General features: G+C 42.0%; 1 long non-coding RNA gene and 1 other non-coding gene across 2 annotated transcripts in view; both read right to left on the bottom strand.

Moving 5' to 3' along the window:
- LOC137384548 (uncharacterized) overlaps positions 1 to 15561 on the bottom strand; it is a 52793-nt gene that overhangs the window by 21597 nt on the left and 15635 nt on the right. Inside the window, exon 2 of the long non-coding RNA XR_010977600.1 lies at positions 13072 to 13164. This is a non-coding gene — a long non-coding RNA (uncharacterized lncRNA). The remainder of the gene's footprint in view (positions 1 to 13071; positions 13165 to 15561) is intronic.
- Positions 12376 to 12457, bottom strand: trnas-gcu (transfer RNA serine (anticodon GCU)). Its single transcript has one exon. It is a non-coding gene; the product is annotated as a tRNA-Ser (tRNA).

The raw sequence follows: 15561 nt of genomic DNA, 5'->3' as shown, positions 1-15561 counted from the left end.
GGTACCTGAATTATTGATGCATGTTCACATTCTGGGTTAATGCTGTCTGACACTAAAAGACTGCTTAGATTTAGTGCATCATAAACATTTCATCACAGTTTGAAACCCCAGGAACTGATGAAGCATCATTTTTACTAACATACTGTCTGAAGATGTAAAATTGTATTTCCTTGCTCTTGTGGAAGAATGAAGCTGTTAGTAGAATATTGAAGGTAAAATTGTAATGTAGTTTCTTGACCTATGTTGAGGATTTATCTTCAAATGAAGACTGTGCAGGAATTTCAAGAGTAAGTAAGGTACTCCAGGAGTGTCACCAAGGTCTCAGGCCTATTTCACAGCCCATAATGTATGCCTGGTGTTTTGGTATTAACGGAGATAAGGCAGAGTGATTTCAGACAGAACAGTACTTTTGTTTCCTCTGATTTAATAACTCGTCCAAATGCTGAAGTGAAATCTGAATCCCAACTCTTTCAATCTATTCAAAAAATCTAACTGAGCCTGTTTCAGGTTTGAGTTCGCTGTGGAAAGGAACAAAAAATATTGCACATACACAAAAGAAATTAAATATTCCTTTGCACTTCGACATAGCCATTGCCCATCAAAATAGCAGCCACTTAACATTTTCAGGAGGCCATTTTGTCCTATTGCAGAGCTGCATGACAATTTTGTTTATTCCACCTTACTTTTATGAACATACATATGAATATACAAACATACGAATTAGGAGCAGGAGTAGGCCACTCAGCCCTTTGAGCCAACTCTGCCATTCAATAAGTTCATGGCTGAACTGATCACTCCACATTTCCACCTACTCCTGATAACCTTCCACCCCCTTGCTTATCAAGAATCTATCTACCTCTGCCTTAAAAATATTCAAAGACTCTGCTTCCACTGCCTTTTGAGGAAGAGAGTTCCAAAGACTCACGACCCTCTGAGAGATAAAAATTCTCCTCATCTCTGTCTTAAATGGGTTTTTATTTTTAAAGAGTGACCTCTAGTTCTAGATTCTCCCACAAGGGCAAACATCCTTTCCACATCCACTCTGTCAAGACCCCTCAGGATCTTATATGTTTCAATCAAGTCACCTCTTACTCTTCTAAATTCCAATGGATACAAGCCTAGCCTGTCCAATCTTTCCTCATAGGACAACCCGCCCATTCCAGGTTTTCGTCTAGCAAACCTTCTCTGTACTGCCTCCAACACATTTGCATCCTTCCTTAAATAAGGACATCTGTAATGTACACAGTACTCCAGATGTGGTCTCACCAATGCCCTGTCTTGCTGAAGCATAACCTCCCTACTTTTGTATTCAATTCCCTCGCAATAAACAATAACATTCTGTTAGCTTTCCTAAAATCGGGCTGTACCTGCATACTAACCTTTTGCAATTCATGCACTAGGACACCCAGATCCCTCTGATGGGTCGAAGGACCTGTTTCTGAGCTGTATAACTCTATAACTCTGCATCTCAGAGCTCTGCAATCTCTCACCATTTAGATAATATGCTGCTTTTTTATTCTTCTTGCCAAAGTGGATAATTTCACACTTTCCTACATTATACTTCATTTGCCAAGTCTTTGCACACTCACTTAACCTATCCACATCCCGTTGTAGCCTCCTTATGTCCTCTTCACAAGTTACTTTCCTACCTATCATTGTGTCAGCAGCAAATTTAGCAAATATACCTTCGGTCCCTTCATCTAAGTCATTTATATAAATTGTAAAAAGTTGAGGCCCCAGCACAGATCCCTGTGGTACACCACTCATTACATCTTCCCAACCAGAAAATGACCCACTTATGCCTACTCTCTCTTTCCTGTTAGCTAGCCTATCTTCTATCCATGCCAATATGTTATTCCCTACACCGTGAGCTTTTATTTTCTGCAATAACCTTTGATGTGATACCTTATCAAATGCCTTCCAGAAATCTAAGTACAACACATCCACCGGGTCCCCTTCATCCAAAGCACATGTAACTCCCTCAAAGAACTCCAATAAATTGGTTAAACATAATTTCCCTTTCACAAATCCATGTTGACTCTGCCTGATTACTTTGAATTTTTCTAAATGCCCTGCTATAATGTCTTTAACAGTAGCTTATAACATTTTCCCTAAAACAGATTAAGCTAACTGGTCTGTAGTTTTCTGCTTTCTGTCTCCCTCCCTTTTTGAATAAAGGAGTTACATTTGCTATTTTCCAATCTAACAGAACCTTCCCTGAATCTGGGGAATTTTGGAAAGTAAAATTAGCACATCAACTATCACAGTAGCCACTTCTTTTAACACCCTTGGATGAAGTCCACCAGGACCTGGGACTTGTCAGCCCGCAGCTCCAACAATTTGTTCAGTATCACTTCCCTAATGATTGTAATTTTCTTGAGTTCCTCCCTCCCTCCCTTCCACTTCCTGATTTACAGCTAATACTGGGATGTTACTTGTATCCTCAACAGTAAACACCGATGCAAAATATCTGTTCAATTCATCTGCCATCTCCTTATTATCCATTATTAATTCCCAAGACTCATTTTCTATAGGACCCATGCTCACTTTGGTAACTTTGCTTTTTAAAAATATCTATAGAAACTCATACTATCTGTCTTTATATTTCTGGCCAGCTTTCTCTTGTACTCTAATTTTACCTTCCTTATCAATCTTTTAGTCATTCTTTGCTGTTCTTTATATTCTGTCCAATCTTCTGACCTGCCTCCCATCTTTGCACAATGGCTTTTTCTTTAAGTTTGATACTATCTTTAAGTGTTTTAGTTAACCAGTGATGGCGGTCCCACCCTTGAAATTTTTCTTTCCCGTTAAAATGTATCTATTCTGTGTATACTGAAATATCCACAAAAATGTCTGCCACTGTATCTCTATTGACCTATCCCTTAACCTGATTTGCAAGTTCACTTCAGCTAGCTCTGCTTTCATGCCCTCATAATTGTCCTTTTTAAGTTTAAAATACAAGTCTTGGACCCACTCTTCTCTCCCTCAAACTGAATGTAAAATTCAATCATATTATGATTGCTGCAACCTAGGGGCACCCTAAAATGAGGTCATTAATTAATCCTATCTCGTTGCACAATACCAGGTCTAGTATAGCCTGTTATCTGGTTGGCTCCAGAATGTATTGCTCCAAGAAATTATCCCAAAAACATTCTATGTACTCATCTAGGCTAACTCTGCCAATCTGATTTTTTAAGTCTATGTGTAGGTTAAAATCCCCCATAATTATCACTGTACCTTTCTGACAAGCTGACATTATTTCTTCCTTTATACCCTGTCCTACAGGGCGGTTAAGGTTAGGTGGCCTGCACTCTACTCCCACAAGTGACTTCTTGCCTTTATGATTTCTCATCTCTACCCAAACTGCTTCTGCATCCTGATCTCCTGAACTTAGGTCAGCCCTCTCTATTGCGCTCATAGCATCATTAATTAATAGAGCTACCCCTCCACATTTTCCTAGCTTCCTGTCTTTCCTAAATGCCTTGGACTTTTCAATACTCATGTCCCAATCTATGTCATCCTGTAACATGTCTCTGTAATAGCTATCAGATCATACTTATTTATTTCTATTTGTGCTCTCAGTTCATCAGTTTTGTTCCGAATGCTACGTGCATTCAGATACAAAGCCTTTAGTTTTGTCCTTTTATTATTTTTGTGACCTCTAGCCTTATCTGTTGATTTAGTCTTAGATTTGTACGCTCTGTCCCTTCCTATCACAGTCTATCATTTCCCATATTAATATTTTCTCTCTTGCCTTGTCTCTACTCCTTGATTTACCATATCTTCCCAAATTTGATCCCTTGCCCCCACTATTCAATTTAAAACCCTCTCTACTTCCCCAATTATGCAGCTTGCTAGAACATCGGCCCCAACACAGTTCAGATATAGACCGTCCCAATAGTACAGCCACCACTTTCCCCAGTACTGGTGTTAGTGTCCCACAAATCAGAACCCACTTCCACCACACCAATCTTTGAGCCACACATTAATTTCTCTCATCTTATTTGCCCTATGCCAATTTGCACATGGCTCAGGTAATAATCCAGAGATTATTACCTTTAAGGTTCTGCTTCTTAATTTGGTGCCTAGTTCCTCATACTTTTCTCACTATAGTGACAATTGGTAGGTGACCAGCCAAGGTCTGAGGCTGGATTTGCTCACACATGTACATGCCTTCCTTTTATTTCTTATCATTCATTCTCAGGATGTGGGCATTGATGGCAAAACTGGAATTGAACTGACATTTCTTGCATTAATCCAGGCCACTGGATTACTGCAGCAGAGTAAAATGCTGCAGGTACTGAACATCTGAAATAAAAACAGGAAGTGCTGGAAATATTCAGCAGGCCTGGATGCATCTGGGGAAAGAGAAACAGAGTTAACTTTCAAGTCAATGATCCTTCATCAGAACTGAGAAAAGTTAGAAATGTAAAAGGATTTAAGCAGGTGAAAGGGTGAGGGTGGGAAAAAGAATACAAGGTGAGGTCTGTATTAGGGTGGAAGGCAGAAGATATTTAATGACAAAAGGGTTCATGATGCAAGACCAAATGGAGTGGTAATGGAACAAGTAAAGTAACAAAAGACATGTCTAGAGGATGTGTGAATGGCAGAATCATGAACATCTGCCATACAAAAGCAAAAAAAAAGGCAAAAGAGAGAAGACCAAAACCAGCAAAGAGAAAAAAAAAGGGGGCAGAGACGACAATCTAAAATTGTTGATTGCAATGTTAGAATCATAGAATCATTACAGCACAGAGGGAGGCCATTCGGCCCATCATGTCTGTGCCAGCTGTCTGCAAGAGCAACTCACCTAATCCCACTCCCTGGCCTTTTCCCCGTAGTCCTGCCATTTTTTTCTAGAACTATCTCCTCTTTAAAGGCATCCCATTGTTCAGTTACAGTTTTGTCTGCCAATCTTTGATTCCAATTTATTTGGGTCAGATCCATTCTCATTCCATTTGAGTTGGCCCTCTCCCCAGTTAATTATTTTTACTCTGGATTGCTCTGTGTCCTTCTCTATTGCCAACCTAACCTTATGATGTGATGGTCACTGTCCCCTAAATGCTCCCCGACTGCTACTTGATCCACCTCATTCTCCAGAATCAAATCCAGCAATGCTTCCTTCCTCATTGGACTGGAAGTATACTGATGTAGAAAATTCTCCTGAACACACTCTAGAAACTCTTGCCCCACTCTGCCCTTTATACAATTACTATGTTAAGTCAAGAAGGCTGCAAAGTGCCAAATCGAAAGATGAGGTGCTGTTCCTTGAGCTTAGGTTGAGCTTCTTTGGAACACTGCAAAAGGCTGAGGACAGAGAGGTCAGAGTGGGAGCAAGATGGAGAATTAAAATGATAAGCAACGGAAACCCAGGGTCACTTCTGCGGACTGAATGGAAGTGTCCCTGCCTCCTATTTATTTAGTTGAATGGAACTAAATGAATCAAGTCCACAAGTGAAGAGCAAGACGATCTTTATCACAGTTAAATATCAAGTTATTTTTAACTCTCAGAAACAGATTACACATTCATCAACTATATAAGCTTACTTCACAGCAAGAAAAAAAATCATCAATCTAATCAGATACTTAATTTTTTCAACAGTAGCACTGAGCTCTGTTGGCAGCTTTAGAATGCAGGTTTTATGTACTTGTCACAGTCTATGGCACTGTGATGAGCAGCACAAACTTGCACCCCTTTTTCTCATTCCAGAGATTTAAATGTGAACAGCGCAAGGTGAAAGGGATATGTTTTGATTTTATGATGTGAAAGTAACATATTTTATTCACGAGGCTGTAATCACACACTCATAGCACACATTTAAAATTATAAGCATTGTAAAACACTCCACATGTCCAGTACCGACTGAACATAGCAATGTTACGTACTATCCGATATAATTACTCTATGACATTGATTTTCATGGGGATTTTAATTTTACAAGAAAATAGATCCATTAAAATCAAAACTTCCATTAATCTGTTCCAGTTAATTCATGCTATTTGCTCGCAACTGAATTCATAACAACTAAGATGCAAATCCACATAAAAGAAAGCTCCAAGCGGCAACGAAAACAGAGACTGCACAGCAGATAGGACAGAATCTGAAAGCGAAAGATAGTTAATGTTTCTGGTATAATCCTTCATCAGGACTGACCCTGATGGAGTGCCCTATCTTTCTCTTTCAGATGATGATCAATGTGCTGCACATTACTTGATTCTACTTCAAAATTTCCACTGCTTGCAGTTTTGCTTTAGACAATAGCGTCCATCACCCTGTCACAGTGAAGCAATGATATTATAATGTTGAGGCCTACTGTTACTTTCCAGTGAAAGAGGTTATACAGCTAAGCGAGTTCCCTTGAAATAAAAAGGATCCTGTCTCCCACATCCTCCTCTCTTTTTTTAAGAATAATTCCAATTTTTCCATTAGGGCTTAACAGCGAGCAAAATGTTAACATTATAAATGAGGGAGAGAACAGTCTCTTAGTTTTAAATTCAAACAGTTACTGTGTTTCTTGAAATGTCACAGAGTAAGACCATGTTGAGTCATGTGGTTCACAGATCTCTGTGTTGGAAAGATTGCTGGAAGTTGGATTTAGAGAATGCACGGCAGTGATTGGTAATTAATCTCACAAGATAAACAGTTTATTTAAATAATCACATTCAATTAAGCAGATAGAATTTGCAGAAGAAATAGTGCCAGACAAATTGTACTAAAGAATCTCATGCAATCAAGAAGGTTGACACAACTAAACCTAATGCACATAGTAGAAAGACCGTGATTGTTTTTTTATGGTATTTCGAAGGATCAAAGAATACCTGCCAATCACAGTGGCAGCAGATTGACTTTAATATGAGAGAATAATGACTTTACAATGGCCGAACATAGGAACATAGGAGCAGGAGGAGGCCATTCAGCCCATCGAGCCTGCTCCGCCATTCAATACGATCATGGCTGATCATCCACTTCAATGCCTTTTTCCCACACTATCCCCATATCCCTTTATGTCACTGGTATTTAGAAATCTGTCAATCTCTGCTTTAAACATACTCAATGACTGAGCTTCCACAACCCTCTGGGGTACAGAATTCCAAAGGTTCACAACCCACTGAGTAAAGAAATTTTTCCTCATCTCTGTCCTAAGTGGCTTCCCCCTTAATTTGAAATTGTGACCCCTGGTTCTAGACTCCCAAACCAGGGGAAACATCTTACCTGCAGCTACCCTGTTTATCCCTTTAAGTATTTTGTAGGTTTCAATGAGATCACCTCTCATTCTTCGAAACTGTAGTGAATACAAACAAACAAAGAACAAAGAACAGTACAGCACAGGAACAGGCCATTCGATCCTCCAAGCCTACGCCGATCTTGATGCCTGCCTAAACTAACACCTTCTGCACTTCCAGGGCCCAAATCCCTCTATTCCCTTCCTATTCATATATTTGTCAAGATATCTCTTAAACGTCGCTATCGTATCTGCTTCCATCACCTCCCCTGGCAGCAAGTTCCAGGCACTCACCACCCTCTGTGTAAAAAACTTGCCTCGCACATCCCCTCTAAACTTTGCCCCTCACACCTTAAACCTATGTTCCCTAGTAACTGACTCTTCCACCCTGGGAAAAAGTTTCTGACTATCCACTCTGTCCATGCCGCTCATAACTTTGTAAACCTCTATCATGTCGCCCCTCCATCTCCGTCGTTCCAGTGAAAACAATCCAAGTTTTTCCAACCTCTCCTCATAGCTAATACCCTCCAGACCAGACAACATCCTGGTAAACCTCCTCTGTACCCTCTCCAAAGCCTCCACGTCCTTCTGGTAGTGTGGCGACCAGAATTGCATGCAATATTCTAAGTGTGGCCTAATTAAGGTTCTGTACAGCTGCAACATGACTTGCCAATTTTTATACTCTATGCCCCGACCGATGAAGGCAAGCATGCCGTATGCCACCTGCGTTGCCACTTTCAGTGACCTGTGGACCTGTACGCCCAGATCTCTCTGCCTGTCAATACTCCTAAGTGTTCTGCCATTTACTGTATATCTCCCACCTGCATTAGACCTTCCAAAATGCATTACCTCACATTTGTCCGGATTAAACTCCATCTGCCATTTCTCCGCCCAAGTCTCCAACCGATCTATATCCTGCTGTATCCTCTGACAATCCTCATCATTGTCCGCAACTCCACCAACCTTTGTGTCATCCGCAAACTTACTAATCAGACCAGCTACATTTTCCTCCAAATCATTTATATATACTACAAACAGCAAAGGTCCCAGCACTGATCCCTGCGGAACACCACTAGTCACATCCCTCCATTCAGAAAAACACCCATCCACTGTTACCCTCTGTCTTCTGTGACTGAGCCAGTTCTGTATTCATCTTGCCAGCTCACCTCTGATCCCGTGTGACTTCATCTTTTGCACCAGTCTGCCATGCGGGACCTTGTCAAAGGCTTTACTAAAGTCCATATAGACAACATCCACCGCCCTTCCCTCATCAATCATCTTCATCACTTCCTCAAAAAACTCAATCAAGTTAGTAAGACACGGCCTCCCCTTCACAAAACCATGCTGTCTCTCGCAAATAAGTTCGTTTGTTTCCAAATGGGAGTAAATCCTGTCCCGAAGAATCCTCTCTAATAGTTTCCCTACCACTGACGTAAGGCTCACCGGCCTATAATTTCCTGGATTATCCTTACCACCCTTCTTAAACAAAGGAACAACATTGGCTATTCTCCAGTCCTCTGGGACCTCACCTGTAGCCAATGAGGATGCAAAGATTTCTGTCAAGGCCCCAGCAATTTCTTCCCTTGCCTCCCTCAGTATTCTAGGGTAGATCCCATCAGGCCCTGGGGTCTTATCTATCTTAATGCTTTGCAAGACACCCAACACCTCCTCCTTTTTGATAATGAGATGACTGAGACTATCTGCACTCCCTTCCCTCGGCTCATCATCCACCAAGTCCTTCTCCTTGGTGAATACTGATGCAAAGTACTCATTTAGCACCTGACCCATTTTCTCTGGCTCCAACCATAGATTCCCATCTCTGTCCTTTAGCGGGCCAACCCTTTCCCTAGTTACCCTCTTGCTCTTTATATACGTATAAAAAGCCTTGGGATTTTCCTTAATCCTGTTTGCCAATGACTTTTCATGACCCCTTTTAGCCCTCCTAACTCCTTGCTTAAGTTCCTTCCTACTGTCTTTATATTCCTCAAGTGCTTCATCTGTTCCCAGCCTTCCAGCCCTTACAAATGCTTCCTTTTTCTTTTTGACTAGGCTCACAATATCCCGTGTTATCCAAGCTTCCCGAAACTTGCCAAACTTGTCTTTCTTCCTCACAGGAACATGCTGGTCCTGGATTCTAATCAGCTGACGTTTGAAAGACTCCCACATGTCAGATGTTGATTTACCCTCAAACAGCCGTCCCCAATCTAAAATTCTTCAGTTCCTGCCTAATATTGTTATAATTAGCCTTCCCCAAATTTAGCACCTTCACCCGAGGACTACTCTTATCCTTATCCACAAGTACCTTAAAACTTATGGAATTATGGTCACTGCTTCCGAAATACTCCCCCACTGAAACTTCGACCACCTGGCCGGGCTCATTCCCCAATACCAGGTCCAGAATGGCCCCATCCCTAGTTGGACTATCTACATACTGTTTCAAGAAGCCCTCCTGGATGCTCCTCACAATTTCTGCCCCATCCAAGCCACTAGCACTAAGTGAGTCCCAGTCAATATAGGGGAAGTCAAAATCACCCACCACTACAACCCTGTTACCTTTACATCTTTCCAAAATCTGTCTACATATCTGCTCCTCTACCTCCCGCTGGCTGTTGGGAGGCCTGTAGTAAACCCCCAACATCGTGACTGCACCCTTCCTATTCCTGAGCTCCACCCATATTGCCTCGCTGCATGACCTCTCTGAGGTGTCCTCCCGCAGTACAGCTGTGATATTCTCCTTAACCAGTAATGCAACTCCCCCACCCCTTTTACATCCCCCTCTATCCCGCCTGAAGCTTCTAAAGCCTGGAACATTTAGCTGCCAATCCTGCCCTTCCCTCAACCAAGTCTCTGTAATAGCAACAACATCATATTTCCAAGTACTAATCCAAGCTCTAAGTTCATCTGCCTTACCTGTTATACTTCTCGCATTGAAACAAATGCATTTCAGACCACCAGTCCCGCTGTGCTCAGCAACATCTCCCTGCCTGCTCTTCCTCTTAGTCCTACTGGCCTTATTTACTATGTCCTCCTCATTTACTTCATTAGCTGTCCTACTGCTCTGGTTCCCACCCCCCTGCCACACTAGTTTAAACCCTCCCGAGTGACCCTAGCAAACCTTGCAGCCAGGATATTAGTGCCCTTCCAGTTTAGATGCAACCTGTCCTTCTTGTACAGGTCCCATTTGTCCCTGAAGAGAGCCCAATGGTCCAGATATCTGAAACCCTCCCTTCTACACCAGCTGCTCAGCCATGTGTTTAGCTGCACTATCTTTCTATTTCTAGTGTCACTGGCACGTGGCCCAGGGAGTAATCCAGAGATTACAACCCGAGAGGTCCTGTTTTTTAACTTACTACCTAACTCCCTAAACTCCCCCTGCAGGACCTCATCACTCTTCCTGCCTATGTCGTTGGTACCGATGTGTACCACAACCTCTGGCTGTTCACCCTCCCCCTTCAGAATGCAGGCCCAGTTTCCCCAATCTCTCTTCATAGATCAGTCCTGCCACCCTGGGAACAAGTCTGGTGAACCTTCGTTGCACTCGCTGTATGGCAATAAAATCTTCCAAAGGTAAGGGGACCAAAACTGCACACAGTACTCCAGGTGTGGTTGAACTAAGGTTCTATACAATTGAAGCAAGACTTGACTACTCCTGTACACAAATCTTCTTGCGATAAAGGTTAACATACCATTAGCCTTCTTAATTCCTTGCTGCACCTGCATTTAGCTTTCAGTGACTAATTGACAAGGACACCCAGGTCCCTTTGTACATCTACACTTTCTAATCTCTTACCATTTAAGAAATATGCTGCACATCTGCTCCTCCTACCAAAATGGATAATCTCACATTTTTCCACATTATGGGCGGCACAGTGGAGCAGTGGTTAGCACTGCAGCCTCACAACTCCAGCGACCTGGGTTCGATTCTGGGTACTGCCTGTGCGGAGTTTGCAAGTTCTCCCTGTGACTGCGTGGGTTTTCGCCGGGTGCTCCGGTTTCCTCCCACAGCCAAAGACTTGCAGGTTGATAGGTAAATTGGCCATTATAAATTGCCCCTAGTATAGGTAGGTGGTAGGGGAATATAGGGAAGGTGGGGATGTGGTAGGAATATGGGATTAGTGTAGGATTAGTATAAATGGGTGGTTGATGGTCGGCACAGACTCGGTGGGCCGAAGGGCTGGTTTCAGTGCTGTATCTCTGAATAAATAAATTATATTCCATCTGCCATGTTCTTGCTCACTCACTAAGTCTGTCCAAATCCCCTTGAAGCCGCTTTGCATCTTCCTCACAACACACATTCCCACCTAGTTTTGTGTAGTTTAATATTTCCAAGTCCGCGAACTTGGAAATATATCAATTGGTCCCCACCTCCAAATCATTGATATATATATTATGAACAGCTGGGGCCCAAGTACTGATCCTTGCAGTATCCCACTAGACACAGCCTGCCAATGCGAGAATGATCTGTTTATTCCTACTCACTGTTTTTATTACCTCCTATCCCATGTGATTTAATTTTGCTAACCAATCTCCTGTGGGGGACTTTATCAAAAGCCTTCTGAAAATCCAAGTATACTACATCCACTGTTAGTAACATTCTCGAAAAGGTCCAACAGGTTTGTCAAACATGATTTCCCATTCATAAATCCATGTTGACTATGCCCAATCAGATCATTATTATCCAAGTATCCATTTATTACATCCTTTAGAATAGATTCTAACATTTTCCCGACTACTGATGTAAGACGAACAGGTCTATAGTTCCCTGTTTTCTCTCTCCCTTCTTAAACAGCAGGGTGACATTTTATTTATTTATTTAGAGATACAGCACTGAAACAGGCCCTTCGGCCCACCGAGTCTGTGCCGACCAAGAACCACCCATTTATACTAACCCTGCAGTAATCCCATATTCCCCTACCACCTACCTACACTAGGGGCAATTTACAATGGCCAATTTACCTATCACCTGCAAATCTTTGGCGGTGGGAGGAAACCAGAGCACCCAGTGAAAACCCACGTGGTCACAGGGAGAACTTGCAAACTCCGCACAGGCAGTACCCAGAATTGAACGCAGGTCCCTGGAGCTGTGAGGCTGCGGTGCTAAGCACTGCACCACAGTGCCGCCCAAGAAAGTGATAGGCAGTTGACAAACTAACGACAAGGATGGGATTCGAATCCACGCATGCAAAGCACAATGGATTAGCAGTCCATCGCCTTAACCTCTCAGCTGCCTTGTCACCTGGCAAATTCTACCTTCCAATCTGCAGGAACCAGTCCAGAATCTATAGAATTTTGGAAGATGATCACCAATGCATCCATTATCTCCATAGCTACTTCTTTCAACACTCTGGGATGTAGAATATCAGGTCATGGGGACCTATCAACATTCAGCCCCATTAATTTCCCCAATACAACCTTCTTACTAATACTAATTTCCTTCAGTTCCTCATTCTCCCTTGTCCCTTGGATCTGTTTTTCTGAGAGATTTCTTGTATCTTCCTCAGTGAAGACAGACACAGAGTAATCATTTAGCTTCTCTGACATTTCTCTATTCCCCATTACAAATTCTCCTGAATGATCAATAAGTGAAAAATCAAGAACTTCCATTAGTACCATTCACATTCTTGGGATATCCTGAAGTGGTTGTTGCTTTGCAAGCAAATGTAGAAGCCAATTTGCACACATGAAGGTCCCATAAGTAGCAAAGGAGATTAAGTAGCCAGTTAATCCGTATTTTTGGTATTGATTGAGGGGCGAATTTTGACCAAAAGAGCTTCTCAATCCTCTTCAAATAGTGTCATGGGATCGTTTATATCCACCCAACAACAGATAGGACCGCGTTTAACCTTACATTTGAAAAATGGGACCTCTGACAATGCAGCACTTCTTCAGTACTATACTGAAGTGTAGATTTAGTATTCAAGTCCTGGAATGGGACAGGAACCTGTAAGTCAAAAAAATACAATTATTTTCGAATATTTTTTTTAATTACTGCACAGAATACTAATACAGTTCACAGAGAATCAATGCTAAGGATTAATAACATGTGATTATATTTACCAGCAGTCACTACCAGTATTCTTTATATGCCTATACTGGAAAATGCTCTGAACTGTCTTCTATTGTTCCTCTTAAGCTGTAAATTAATTGCCTTTGCATTTTGCCTGTACCATGTTGGAATCAACACTCTTTGCACAGTTTCCTTTCTAATACATTCCTAGAATTTTCTTACCTATCTCAAGTCTTCCCATCCCCCGTGTAGTCTACGAGTTTTTAAACACCAAGCCTGGCATCATCTTATCATTACTTATTAATTTACTTTACCTTCCTTCCTCTTTTCAGCCTTGTTGGTGTTTTACACTATGGGCTTTGACCTTTAATCTCAAATTAAAAATGAATGCAATAACAAACAGCTATCAGTGAGTTTTGAGGTAAAATTAATCTCCTGCTCCATCTGCCCTTCATAAATAACTCAGGATAAGAGGGCTGATTATAAAAGACAAAAAAGAAAGAAACCTGGTAGAGATCTGAAATAAAACTAGAAAATGGCAGAAATGCAAAACAGCTGGAAGGAGGGGAGGAAGAAGCTTGAATTTATATAGTGTCCTTCATGGCCTCACAACATGCCAATGCACTTTACAGCCAATGAAGTACTTTTGAAGTGCAATCACTGTTATAATGTAGGAAACACAGCAGCTAATTTGCACACAGTGTAGTCCCATAAAAAGCAACAAGATAAGGCATCAGATAACCCATTTCAGTATGTTAGCTGAGGGATAAATTTTGTCCAGGACACCGTAGAGAACTTCCCATTCTCCTCTTCGAAATAGGACCATGGGACCATTTTATGTCACATCCAAAAGATGGCACCTCCAACCATGCAGCACTCCCTCAGTACTGTACTGAAGCATCAGCCTCAATTATGGGCTCTCCAGGGACTTAAACTCAAAACTTTTTTGACTCTGAGATGAGAGTCGTACCACTGAGCCAGAAAAGGAGAAAGATAAAATGCTGATGCAGGATTCAACCAAAAAATTGTTCTATCTTTGCTTTACAAATGCTCATTGATTTGCTGTGCACTTTCAATTCAGCCTGAAGGACACAACTGCAGGTGACATGCAAAGTTATTATTATTAAAATTTGGCGCCAGATAAATGAACATATTTTGTGAGTATTTATTACACAGATTCCCACAACCTGAATTAAAGCCTTGCAACTCAGGACTAGTTGTCAATTATTGTAGATTTATTGCATTTTCAGCTATAGCGTAGATGCATTTGTTTGATAAAAAAAAAGCTGTGATGAACACTTGGTCCCCAGTATTTTAACGATAATAAGCTGTTATTGTTAACAGAATCATGCAATGTGCACATGCCCAATATCAGGTCTGTAAAGCAGTTTCAGGTTTCAAAGTCTGTGTGAAAAATGATTGCACTTTGTAAAGCCAGCAACTTGTGCTTCCAAAAAAATTCTTGCCTTATTTGTTTTCCCAGACATGATTTCTGAGAAGACCTTGTTACGTGTACTGTGTGTTTAAGTCTACATCTGTGCATTTTAAAGGTGCCAAATTCCCGGTGAATAAAGAGTGCATGAACACGATATCATGCCAGTAATCGGGCTGGATTTTAAAAGCCTGCTGTCACTCCCAGCTGTGAGCTCATAACATGGTGTTCCGCATATGCGGGCCGCACGCCAAAGAGCCGCTGCGATCACCCGCACTGCGACTCATTTAAATAGCTGGGGCGGACCACCCCCCCCCACCCCCACAGTCGCATGGAGGGGGTGGGCTGTCCATCCCTAGCAATGGTGTCAACTGCCTGTGCGCAGGCGCTGGTGCTGTTTTTAAAGGGCAGCCAGCCCTGCTGGCAAATTTGAATTTTTAAAGTGAAGCCCCCCAAAAATTTACACAATAAAATTGTAATACCCCTTTCTAACCCCCCAGTAAAAATGACATCAAGTATTTTCCCTCCCCTCAAAAAAACACTTCCCTTTGAATTCTGACCTTCCCCCACCCCAGACTGCACAAAATTTAAAGTTCAGCCTTTCCCACCATCCCCGACACTGTTGATGATTATTTGACCCCCCATCCTCCCACCAACTCCCCACCCGCCCCCAGCACTGAAAATCTTAATTCCAACACCCCTCCCCACCTGTGTCACCCCTGCTTTCCCCAGACAGGGAATTGAAGGAGCAGGAGTGCCGGCTGCCACTCTGAAGATCACAGCAGGACCGGTAGATTGCTGGTAAGTATATTTAAATGAATTAATTTCAATGATTTAAATATGGAAATTGAGGTTCCACTGCCCAGCAGGGAGAAAGGGGGCCGCCACGGAGCCTTGCC

The sequence above is a fragment of the Heterodontus francisci genome, chromosome 26 (assembly GCF_036365525.1).
Source record: "Heterodontus francisci isolate sHetFra1 chromosome 26, sHetFra1.hap1, whole genome shotgun sequence".
NCBI classification, from domain to species: domain Eukaryota; kingdom Metazoa; phylum Chordata; class Chondrichthyes; order Heterodontiformes; family Heterodontidae; genus Heterodontus; species Heterodontus francisci.
The sequence above is the reverse complement of the archived record's forward strand: the minus strand, read 5'-3'. Positions and strand labels throughout refer to the sequence as shown.